At 40.3% G+C, this 12,604-nt stretch overlaps 1 long non-coding RNA gene across 1 annotated transcript; it reads right to left on the bottom strand.

The window, feature by feature from the left end:
• Nucleotides 1–794: 794 nt before the first annotated feature.
• On the bottom strand, nucleotides 795–7,980 carry LOC127365957 (uncharacterized). The gene is made up of 2 exons (XR_007885270.1): nucleotides 7,837–7,980; nucleotides 795–3,699 (listed from the first exon to the last, which is right to left on the bottom strand). It is a non-coding gene; the product is annotated as an uncharacterized LOC127365957 (long non-coding RNA).
• Nucleotides 7,981–12,604: the final 4,624 nt, after the last annotated feature.

A 12,604-nucleotide genomic window follows, 5' to 3' on the forward strand; every position in this document is an offset into this window, starting at 1 on the left:
ACCACAAGAATTTCAATAGGTATTGAAATTCAGTATTTTTTTGTACCAACATGAAATGTGGCCTTACCAGTATGAAAAGCTGACATTGAATGCCTGATTAGATGTGTTCATTTATTATTTGTTAATCTTTCCAGTTATAGACATTTTTTTTTGTCTCTAGGAAAAAGTTTTAGGAAACCATTTGTATGTTCCTCAATAAGGTATTATATGTGTACAGGTTCGGTAGTGATAGCAACAGATACAGCGCTATTATTGAAACATTTTAAATAACCTTCAACCCTAAAACAGTTACAAGAGTAATAAAAATAAGTCAAACTCATCTATTTCTTTAACTTTTTTTTACCTTACCATTTTAATCTCTTATTTTCATAAAAAACCTTCTAGGTACATATGTTGATAATTAGCATCCACTTTAAACACAACGATTTGCATCAAATAGCTGTCTTTGTTTACTGTATCTGTCCTTATTAAATAAACCATAAATAAATAATAATTTCCAAAATCACAGGGGGTATGGGGCAAAAATGCCAATGGTTTGTTGTTGCAGTACTGCAATTGGCACAAATATGCAACATAGGTGACTGCCCATGGTCAGTACACTAGAATATATGAGCCACACTCATATGACTCACTGTCATGTTTATTGACTATGTGTCTATGTGTTTCTCTCTTTCTATAGTACCAAAACACATCAAGTCATTTTTCTCTACAAATTCCATATAGAAGCATCTTCCTTAAAAAGAAAAGATTTTAGAATTTGTTTTAAAAATGTTGCTCCTTCGGATTCTAATGGGTTAGTTTAGTTTTTTATTATTATTGCTAACGAATAATACAAAATGAGCTCCCGTTTGAGTGTCTGATGGTGATGTGCGTTTTGATGTGTTGTGTTTGTGTGTCAGGTTTCCAAAAGCAGAAGCAATCTGTTATATAAACCCTAGCCTCCTGAGCCCGCTCACAGTGATGGACTTCATCAGACATGTGAGCTGCCAAGAGGAGATGTGGAGTTCAGTGCCTGAGGCTGAACTTATCAGGTACATCAGCCAAACACATACACACACATTAAAACACACACACAGTCACTGTCCAAACTTAAGTAGCACTTTTTCTTCACAGACATTGTGAGATGTCACTTCTCTGTCTTCGCCATAAACTCCAGGCCCTCTCTTTGTTCAAAAGGGCCCTCTCTGTCCAGGCACCAAAGTTTCCAGATCACAGCCAGAGAGTGATGCAGCTGATTATTGTTGTTTCACCTCATGCTGATAATTTCTCCTCTGTCTATCAAACCGTCGCTGTTGGTTCCTGACAACCACCCTAGATCAGTTTAAGAGTTTGTCCCCGCTGCTCCAGGAAGCCGCTGCCAGTGTGGGAAGAAGCTACAGGTGTCACATGAAAGGCCGCAGGTGCCTGGAGTTCAGGATGCAAAACACCAGGACCTGCAAGAGATAAAACCGCACAGAAAAACACAGAGCAGGAGAAAAATCCCACAGCTGACCACAGTTATAGTTTCCTCACACAATACATCATTACTTTTACACCATACTGTTTACACCAACAGCAGAACACCTTCCTCCCATTTCCTGTCTCCATTACTTTAACCTCTGGTTGCATAACTACAAAATACTAGTAACAATTGAATTGTTTAATTGAATTTGACAACCTCTTCATATTATCCCTGTTTATTTTTAATGGCTCAGTGAGAAGTAAGAAAAAAACAAACATAAACAAAACATATTTATCCCTTATTTTAATTTGTTATATGAGCTGATGTTTTGTGATATCTGCCTGAAACATCTGTTGCCACTTCAACAGATTGTGTTTTGTATATTTTTTCCTAAATTTAATTAAAATTAATTAAAATAAGCTCTTCACATGTACTTAGCTGTAGTTTGACCTACTGTAGTTGGTTTGTTATGTCACTGAGATGTGGAATTCATCAGGTCCATTTGTGCCTTTGTCATGACCTTTACAGGCAGCTGTATTTTTATACACATTGTTGCTTTATTATGCAGGGAAGAAGCCAGGTCTACCAGAGAGGAGGACTTCATAAGACCATCATCACACATGCACACACACTTCAGTCACAAACACACACTGTCTGTGTTTGTATGTTGTGGTGCTAACCTGTACAGTATATAATGGCCACCATGCTGTCTCTGTGCTGTTGTTCAGGAGACAGAATGGTGTGACTGTGGTGCCAGCAGTCCACCTTTGTGACCCTGCCCAGGTGAGTGACATCAGATCCAAAATCCAACTGTCCACTGACCTTGAAGGACTACAGAAGTCAGTGTTTACTCCTTAACAGCACAATTCCAGACATCAGTTCCCTACCATTTCCACACAGTGTGAAAGTCTATTTGCAACTCTGCCAACTTGCTTACTCTGTGTTTTTCACCACAGTAAAAACCATGGTTGTGCAATATACCACATAAAAATAATGTAATTTTCTGACATTCCGCTAATTTCAACAAGTGCTGAGACGTGTTGTCAATATATTGATAGGCCCAAATAATTTATTAACAATCAATTAACAAAAAGAGCAATAATTATCTGGAACCATCTTATATGAGTGCTGACGTTGCATCTGAAGAGTTTTCTGTCATGTTTACAGTCAACTCTACAGTAATATTATCTTTGCGTTCAACCTTAGTGATCACCTTTAGTGTCTTAGCATTTTTGATCATCTTAATAATTACCTCATTGTCTAGGCAGTCAGTTAGCCTAGCTGGTTACCACTAGTTTTCTACAAAAAGGTGATCACTTTTGGAGGGAAAGGTAACGTTGCTGTAGAGTTGACGGGAAGTAAGATGTACATTCTATAAAACAGGAGACTGGGTTGGTGTGTGTGTGTGTGTGAGTGTGTAAGTGTGAGTGTAGGTAACTGTTGTTAACTGTGTTCCTTGACAGACCGAGTGTTGCTACGGTCGTCATTGCCATCAGTTAATTCAGGATCTGGGGGGAATGTAAGTAAGATAATCACACTAAAGTCAGATTGTTACCTTCTGTAGTTCTCTATCAGGTTCTCAGGTACATCAAACATACAAAACTGTGTCGGGGTGTCGTTCCTGCAGCTATTTCATAAACTCAAAGTCCATAATGCCACAAACAGCTTAGGGCAACCAACATAACATCAGTATTGATTGGTGATTTGTCAGTGTAAGTCAGGTAAGATTTATCAATAGAACACATTACTGACAGCAAAATTGTAGTATTGTGTTAGTGAATGAAGCTAAACTCAACATATATGAAAGATGTGTGTGCATGTGCCTCTGCTAACTAAAGGACTGCAATATTGTGGGTCATTGTAATGTACCAATGGTCCAATCTTGGAGCTGGAATGTGGAATTAAAAGCATGATGCTCAATGTGTCCTTTGTGTGGAGGAAGCCCTAACCTTACAGCTATCTTATATTTTTAATGAAGGAATGGCATTGTGATTTCCTTTCATTTGCTCTGGGATTTAATGATATTAAATTGACATTACTGTTTGGGGGACAGTTTGTGTTATGATACTACTGAACTGCTCTCTACAGATGGGAGAATGTTATAGAATGACAAAAAGTCCTTTGATCTCACATCTTCCTCTTTGTCTTTCCCCTGTTGGCTAGTGTACACAGCTTCACCACAGCATGACAAGCATTTTCTCAGATGCAGTTGTTTAGTCTCAACTGCACTTGTCGAGACTGATTTGTCTGGCCTCAGTCTAGAGAAAAGGGAAACATAAAGATGAGAAGACACATGTGAATGGTGCTGGCTTTGGACAAGCCATACTATAGTATACTACATATATTTGACAAGCCATACTTGTCCAATATATGTATAATATATTCTCTTCCTCAGGTCATAATATGAACTTGCAGCATGTCTGCACAATGAGAGCTCATCTGATCTGTGCATAATGATAATGCACTGTGCTGTGAAAACACCTCCTGAAACATTGATGTCTGCAAAAATTCCAAATGTACAGATCCATCAACCTTGTTCAGAGAGTCGAGTTAATGCTGCATAAAGGGTGAACATGAAGAGAAAGAGATAGGGTGGGGAGAGGAAACTCCAGACATGGTCGACTTTTTCTCCAACTATCCATCAATCATATGGTACTAGGCCATTAGACGAGGCGGCAAGCCACAACCACAAACTGTCAGCTTCCATAAAGGCCATCAACACAACTCATGCAAGATAAACAACAGAAAGAGCAGAAAGGGAAGCGACAAAGCGAAGACAGCTAGGGAGGGTCTTGACGGCCAAGCTGGTTGACAGTACAAGTGGTCAGCTAGAGTGTCTATAAACGATCAGCTGTGTATACCACTGCTGATGCAACATGAAGATCATTTTCTTTATCTAAAGGATTCTTTTTGACTGGCTTTTCAAGCTTGGCATGGATTTCAAGAAACAGATGGTGCCTGTCTGTAGATGCATCCTGGCTATGCAATCCAACTGCAGATTGTAGTTTTAGTTATACAAACATCTCTAGGAGGCGGAACTGCTCAAGAGTTAGAAACAATCTCATTGTTTGAGCTAAACTCAGAGAGCCAAAGAACCACCTCAATATAAGCTTATTTAGCTAACCTAACGGATTTATCAACCGATGGTTAAAAGAAAGTTATAATGTTAGCTTCCTTACGGCATCTACGCTAACCCCTTTAGCAACCGCCATTGTTGTTATTGGACCACGCCTGTAGCTTACGTCATAGCTGTCAGTAGTTCTTCATAGGACTCTGACTGGTCTGAACAAATGGCAAGATGGATTTTCGAATCTCTCTAAAGTCCAGCTGCCTAGTAAGTCCACCTTGGATGGGTGCTGGATCACAAAACATATTCTATGAACCACATCAATTTCCCCCTGTAAGATAATATTTATTTTGTGACAATCCATCTGGCCGTAATTCACAGAAAAGGTCTAATATCAGACTCTGCATTTAGACTTTTAGGGGCCCAATGTGTGTATCTAAAAGAGTTCACGTTATTTTATTCAAATAGTCAGTAACCATAAACATTAAAACAACATTGGAAAAACGGTCTTCTTTTAGCCATCAACGACAGTTTTTCCAAACTGAGTATGGATATTTCTTGGGCAGCTTCAGCTAGTACATCCATGTTAAAGTTTAACCTATAACACTGAAAGGGCCCACATTTTATCTTCTTTTGATTGCTTAGACTTCTCAGAACTGTGTGGGTGTGTACAGACTATGCTTGATTGACATCTCTCTCACCCGCATATTACTCATTTTGCACCTGTTAGGGCGAGCTGACTTTAACATTTATCATTATTTTCGGTTCATGGAGTCTGATAACTGTAGTAGAAACCCAAGAATAGCTCCGCCCAGCTTCAACCTGAGCAGAGGTCTAATTAGCCTGAGAAAGTAATAATACCTGTGAGGGTGTGCAATATCTTTTTTAACAGGAAACACATTAGGAAAAGCACAGGTGTAAATATGTAAAAGGAATAATGGCTGAATTCCATTTTGCTGCTTCAGTTTCAGTGTTTGGTATAGAACTTTTTCACAGCCGTGATTTTTACATGAAAGAGAAGGGTAAACACAGGTGTTACCTATGACACTATATGGTTCTGTTCCATTTAGTGTAGGGTCTTTCCAGTGAGCATGCACAACAACAACATGCACAATAGAAGCACCCTGACTCTGTTTGCCCTTAATGGAACAGAACCTTTTAGTATCATGGTAACACCTACTCCCCTAGTTAATGTCAAAATGACTGCTGTGAAAAGGGTCTGCTGGCTCACTGTCGTGACTTACTCAGACACTTCAATAGAACAGAGCCATTCCTAATGTTTTCCTATGACAAGTCAAGACCTCTATGAAAAAGATTTTTAGACAAAAAAGAATAACAATTGGCCACCCAACATGATTTAAAATCTTGCTTACATACAGTAGAACTACTCTGGCTCAAGAGTGCAATTCAGAGTAGTGACTGTGAAGTTAAGAGGTGCATGCATTGTGTGAAGACTTTCATCCAGTATGTTGCTGTTATCTTCCTGACCAGGCTATGCTACTTCTTTGTTTTGTCAGCATCGAACAACGACAGCTCTGATGAAGTTTACATTTATTTAGCCTTTATGGATGAGACTCATGGGTGCTCTAGTTGTTGAAAACTAACACCATATAGTCATAGTCAAACTGTACTGACCAGTCCAGTACACCTTTAGTTATGAATATGGACAGAAAACCACAGTATCATGTTCTATCTTTTAAGAAAGGTCATAAATTGACTGACATACTTTGGCTCTGTATACAGCAACCATGTCATTCTGGTGTTCAGGCACTGATGATGAACATTAAACCATAGGTTGAATCATCAGTTTGAAAGCTAATAGACTTAGTAGTTAATAGATTTGAAGTTACACTGGTACCAAACCATATGTAATTTTGCCTTCTCACCAATACTGGGGGTTAACAAAACTGTGTTATTTGTACTGACATGTACTGCTAATCAGGATTAAAGATCCTATCCAGACATTTATTAAAACATATATTTATATACAAATAGTCTGCTTGGAACAATAATGTGTATCTGAAAGTATAATTTTCACATTAAAATCCCTAAAAAGGCAACTACTCCTTCTACCTCAAGTAAAACTTTCTGAATCTATGAATATGCAATTTATTTCATGTCTAAGGTTTAACTGCTCGACAGAAGATGCCTCCATCTTCACTGTAATGTCCATTCTCAGCGTATGTGTGCTGGAGGCCTCATGTTTCCACATCCCACTTTTGCAAAGTTGCATACTGTACCAGGATTGACTTCAAAACTGTTCAAATCAGATTTTCACTGAGCACAGAGAAACTTTCCACTTTCGGCAGATTAAAGTGAAAACATCCTTCTTGTGTCAATCTCTGCACATGCATCATTCTGCACAGTGAAGCTCAAACATCCAACTCTAGGAACTAGAAGATAAACACATTTTTGAGTGGAGCGGAACTTTAAAAAGGTATGGATAAATACTCTGTGGACTACTATGGTACCAAACCATTGAAAAAGTCATAATTTAGAATAAAACTACTGTAAGAACAACTACATTCATGGGTCACACATTAAGGTCATAACGTTCTCACAGTGAAGAAGGTCCCCTGATCACCAGAGATCTTGGGAAGTCTCCCTTTAGCAATTGCTTGCTTTAATTCATTAATTACTGTCTGTTTGCTTGTCAAAATAATATAAAGCTATCTCTGTCTCCGTCCATTACATTCAAAAATAACCAAACTCAAACCAAACATGGAGCTATAAATGACCTAAAGCAAACTCCAACCTGATAGTATATTGGGACCTGTCTAGCTTCAGTTGTGTTTGTAAGAAAAAACGCTCTGGCCATGCATTGTTTCTGTCACTAGAGCTATTGTGACTCTAATGTTTGTATAGCCATGACAACTTCAAACTGCCCAGGTAGGTAATTAGGTAAATTACTCAAAGAAGGAACAAGGCACTCTTTCTTGCCTATTGTAGCTTTTCTTTCCTTTCCTTTCTTTTTCTTTTTTTTTTTTTTACTTAAGTCTGATAAGACTGCACACATATGACATCATCACTGATGTTTGATAGCAAGTTACACAATTGATCTGGAGCTCAGCAGGCAATTATGAGTGCAGAACCACGGTGCATATCAATGAGCCCAGGCAAAGAAAAGGAAAGTAAAAATATGTTCCTGCGGCACATTGCTAATAGTCCCAATTGCAAGAACCTGGGAGCTCTGCAGGAGGATATTTCTAGATCACTGTTGTATTTGATTTCCCCCACTGATCAGAAAAAAACGATTTCTGACCCTTCACAAAGGCATGATAAAAAACCTGCAGTATAATGGATTACTTCCTCTCCAATGTTACTTCACCTCCAAAATCCTGCTGCTCTGTCTCTCTTTCTCTCCTGATGTTCTCTCTCCCTCCCTCGGCTCTCTTTCTCTCTCCCATTCAGAGCTGAACAAATACCCCATGTCTTTACAGGTACGACAGACACAAAACCAATGTTGAAGACAGACATAACCGCCAACATTATTGGCGTGCTGTTGCCTCCAACAAGGAGACGACAACAATGACGCTATTCAGTAACCTTGCTGGGAAGTTGGTCGCTACTGCTTGTTGATAGGCAACTCTCTCTCTCCTTCCCTTTCTGCCTGTCGACTCAGAAAAGGCAATTAATATTCTTTTGCTGAGTAGAGGCTTTAGTTTTAGGCTGATCACGTGGAGCACACTGGCTGCCACCTCCCCTCTCTTACAAGTCAGATAATTACCTATTTAGATGTTGCTGAGGAGATATGTGTGTGTGTGTGTGTGTGTGTGTGTGTGTGTGTGTGTGTGTGTGTGTGTGTGTGTGTGTGTGTGTGTGTGTTCATGCGCGTGTGTTGGCCTGCTGCCACAGCTTGTGAAAAGAAGAACCATGAAGTGGATCTGTCACTATGAGTTAGAGACACAGGATGGCTGCCCACCAAGAAAAAAGCAGAGGACACTAAACTGAACTATCAAAGCCACAGAAACAGACTGCGTACATTCATGCTCTGCTAACAGATTCCCACTCTGACATCAGATTTTTTTATATTGTGGTTGCTGTTTTTTAGTTTCTACACACAGCAGCCCACAAATTGCATTAGGGTCTAAGGTAATTACAGTGGATCTAATCGAAAGCTGTCATATTTCTGCGGTTAATGGGCTCCGTGCGGAGGCTGTTGAGGTCAAGGGCTTTCTGAAAGGTCAGCAGACTCACCACTGCTGCTTACCCCCTTCAGCTCTACCTACCCACACCTCTTAAATCTCAATCAGGGATGGGAAGCGTGGCCATTCATTAGCTTGGTATCCAGCGGCTGTCTCTTTCATCTCACACCTCACGTGCCCACCACCATGCAACTGCCACCCCTTTTTTTCCCAATCCTTCTCCTTCCTCAGTTGAAACGCTTTCTGTGGACCCCCAGAGGTACACGGGGTGAAACTGCTAGGAAAGTGCAATTGAACCCCTCCAGCTCACACACACACACACACACACACACACACCATCCTGCCTGCCTCTCCCCTGGTGCCTACATATCTCCCTCCTCCATGCTGAAACCATCACGATCCTTCGATGTCTCCCGGCTCTGCTCCTCTCTCTGTTTTTTCTCCTCTACTGCCAATCAGCGGAGCATTTCTCACAGAACTTCTTGTGGCGGGAAAGAATGACAGCGAGTGGGAATGTGTGTGTGCGTGCTTGGGAGTGTGAGCACGCGCATGTGGGCAACAAAGCCTTGTGCTAAGCTGAGGGCGGCTCCAAGGTCCCCCCCTGAGGCAGAGCTGAGATTGAGTTCATTATTCAGTAGGAGTTGGTTCCAGCTGTGAGAGGAGAGAGATGGCGAGCTGCTCTGTCTGTGTTGCGACTCTTCCAACCCTACTGTCCACTGGGAATCAGCACAAAATATTGCAAAGGACAAAGACTTTAACTGTCACACATATGTGGACAGGCAGCATTTGGGCTTGTTTTTGCCTAATAGTGAAGGCTGGTTTACACATGGAAGATTTTATTTTTAACATTATTTGTCCTTTTTGAGTTTTAATTTCTTAGTTTCATTGTAATATAGAGTATATAGTGCCCCCGGTGTGACTGTGATGTACACATGAAGCAGCACTTAACTAGAATTCTTATGTATCCCTAGATGGCAGTAGTAAGTCAGTGTATTGCCCGCCACAGAGAAGAATGTCTTTGAATGTGTGTGTCTTCTTGTTTGCTTTCCCTTGAGGTTGATAAAGTGTGTCGGCATAATTTTAAAAAATAAATTTAAACAACAAGTAATAATAAAAGTAAATAAAAAAAAGATACAGTATTTTCAAAATAGTCTTGGTGGCCTGCTGTTCCTCACTTACAGGACCGAGGTTTCTCCTTCACTCATGAATAAATACAGATTGCAGAAGCTTTTTTTTGTTTTTACACAAAGGCAATTAACTTGAAATTGCTTTGTTGAAATTGCTCCTCAAACAGCTTAGTACAAGCACAGGAAATGGCATCACAGCTATTCTGTATTTGTGAGAATTTAATTATGATGTTCATCTCCTCTGAGATGTGTATGAAATTGCATTGAGCAACAATCAACTATAACGTATGTATTATAACACATGTTTGTTTCCATTGACACCGACTGTTGAAGACAAGCAAGTGATATCCAGCCAAAAAAAACAAACATCCCCATTTGGTACAGGAAACACAAAACCACCCCATTGTTTTATTTATGGACAACTGATGTGCATGAAGACTCTTAAATCAATCTGATGGCAGTATATCCGCTGGAAAACACTCACATGAAACAGCTCTACCCTCACATTACCCCGACAAAGTGCAACAAAGGTGTAGTTTACATCCGCCTTTTCAAAAAATGCAAGTCATTTTCAGCATGATGAGAGTGCAGTGATTCATGCAGCAAATGGCTTGTCATCCCACTGCTTGATTAACAAGCACTGAGACCCTGGGGAACACCCGTGGATCCTCATCACTTTATGGCCCTGGCAGAGGACTGCGCTCGTCCTCCACAGCAAGACAGAACCAAACTCCATTCAATGCATTTCCTGCTTTTCCGACTAATAACTGTCAAAAGAAACAAAACACACATCAGACCAGATTTGCCAGCCGAACTTTGCTCATTCCTCATTTTATAAAATTGCTTTTGACTTCTGAGGGGAATCTTGTGGTAACCCAGCTGGGAAGAATGCTGAGGCTATAAGCTGAGGCAAGAACCACAGCGGCGGAGTTATTAGCCTGATAATGAGCCCGCAACTATGACAGGGTCAAGCAGGGTCAATAGCTGCTGCTAATTTTGGACGATGGCATGGCAATGCAAAGCAAGAGTAGGTAAGTGCAGCCGAATGCAGTCCGAGAGATGGAAAGGAGAGTGGCAGTGCCATCACTTACGTCAGTCAGAGAGAGGATCTCCAAGGGCACGGTGCTAGAAACCGACCCACAGAGTATCACCTTAAACAGATGTACGACCCTGAGGTTATGTGGGGTGTGCACTGTGTAGCTGCGTGTCAGTGTGTACCCATGACAGGCCCCATCCAGTCCTGTATGTCATGACCTGTACTGCAAGTGAGTGACACACAATGCATGAGTGGCTATTAGGCTGCCCCAGCCCTATGCCATTCAGTAGTACGACTGCCACTAGCTCTTGATTCCCTCTGACACATCTGCACTGAAGCCGAGCCTGCTGGCTCATACTGAGCATTACTCTTATTGACAGGTGCATGCCTTCTTTGTGCACGGCAACACTCAAATTTACCAAAAGGGTGTTAAATTTAAGCTGGTGTGGTTGCGGATAGGTCACTGAGTTTTGCTAATTAAGGGTAAAGGTGAAAAGAAGAAGCAGATAAGTACACTATATTAACACTAACACAGCTCTAGTGCTATTGCATATGAATCATTCTGAACATAAGTGCACTTTTTAACGGTCAGAAAAAGCTGGTGTGGTTCAATCAAATTGTGGCCACTATGATTGCGATGGAAAAATCCAGTCTGCTCTCAGCATTCGAGGGGAAAAAATGAAAGCCTCATGAAATTATTCATCTGTTTTTTTGTTTTTTTCAGGAGCAGAAAACCTGGCAGCGAGAAATAGCAGAGACTCAATGTGAAATGTCCTTGAAGACTTTGACTTCCTCATTCTTTGTGACAACTCAATAATAAAACACGACAGATCGTTCCGCATGAGAGTTTGGCATGTTGCCATCTCGTCTAAGATATATATTTTTTGTCACCTTAAACAATGTTTCGCTTAATGAATTTATGTCGGTGTGACAGGACATGGCTGCTTATATCTGAGTAGCACTAAGCTTAGTTCATCAGTGCATAATGAATATGTGTTAGGGTATCATATTCATTTAGTATACACATTTAAAGAGGGTCTGTGAATTGAACTAAGTTTACATCGATGTAGCTCTCAGTTTCTGCCTTCCATTAGGTCAAGAGATAGTTATTAGAAACTATGCTTAGTGACTTCATTAGAGCCAGTTTTCACCTATTAGTATTAGATCTATTACTTGCTAAACCTATTCTTATCGCTTAAAGCACTTCACAACATGTAGTAAATTAATGAAGATAACAAACCATTCTAAAGGTTTAGAGAGAGCTTGTCGAGGGATTTTAGCTGGACTGTAGTATCCTGTGGCCCAGTCGTGGGCAGTCTGCTGTGTGGGCAGTCTTCACTACGCTGCACATTGCCATTTACTCACCTTTTACTTCTGAGATACTCGACCAGTACAGGAGAAAACACAAAAAGATGATCTTATTCTTGTCTTTGCTACAGTTGATTGCTGGTGTTAACACAGATGGACCATACAAGTACTTTTTTTGGATTAACTAAGACCTAATTTCAGATAGATATGAAAAGTACAGTGTAGAAATTTCATGGTGTGTTCTTAAGCTCTAACAAACACAAGAAAAAGCAGATGGCAGATTCTCAGCTCAAGGTCCATTTAGTGACTGTTCTGGAGTTTTCTATCAAATAACCTTCATGACCAGATGAGGTTTATTCAAAATGTGTCTTTACTAGCTGTTCCAGATCTCAATCTCCATTTGTTAATGAAGATCCTGTGAAGACTTCCAGGAATGTCAAATGGACCTTGAGGTGAGATTGTTTGGTCTGAATGCTTTCA

The sequence above is a fragment of the Dicentrarchus labrax genome, unplaced genomic scaffold, assembly GCF_905237075.1.
Source record: "Dicentrarchus labrax unplaced genomic scaffold, dlabrax2021, whole genome shotgun sequence".
Classification (NCBI taxonomy): domain Eukaryota; kingdom Metazoa; phylum Chordata; class Actinopteri; family Moronidae; genus Dicentrarchus; species Dicentrarchus labrax.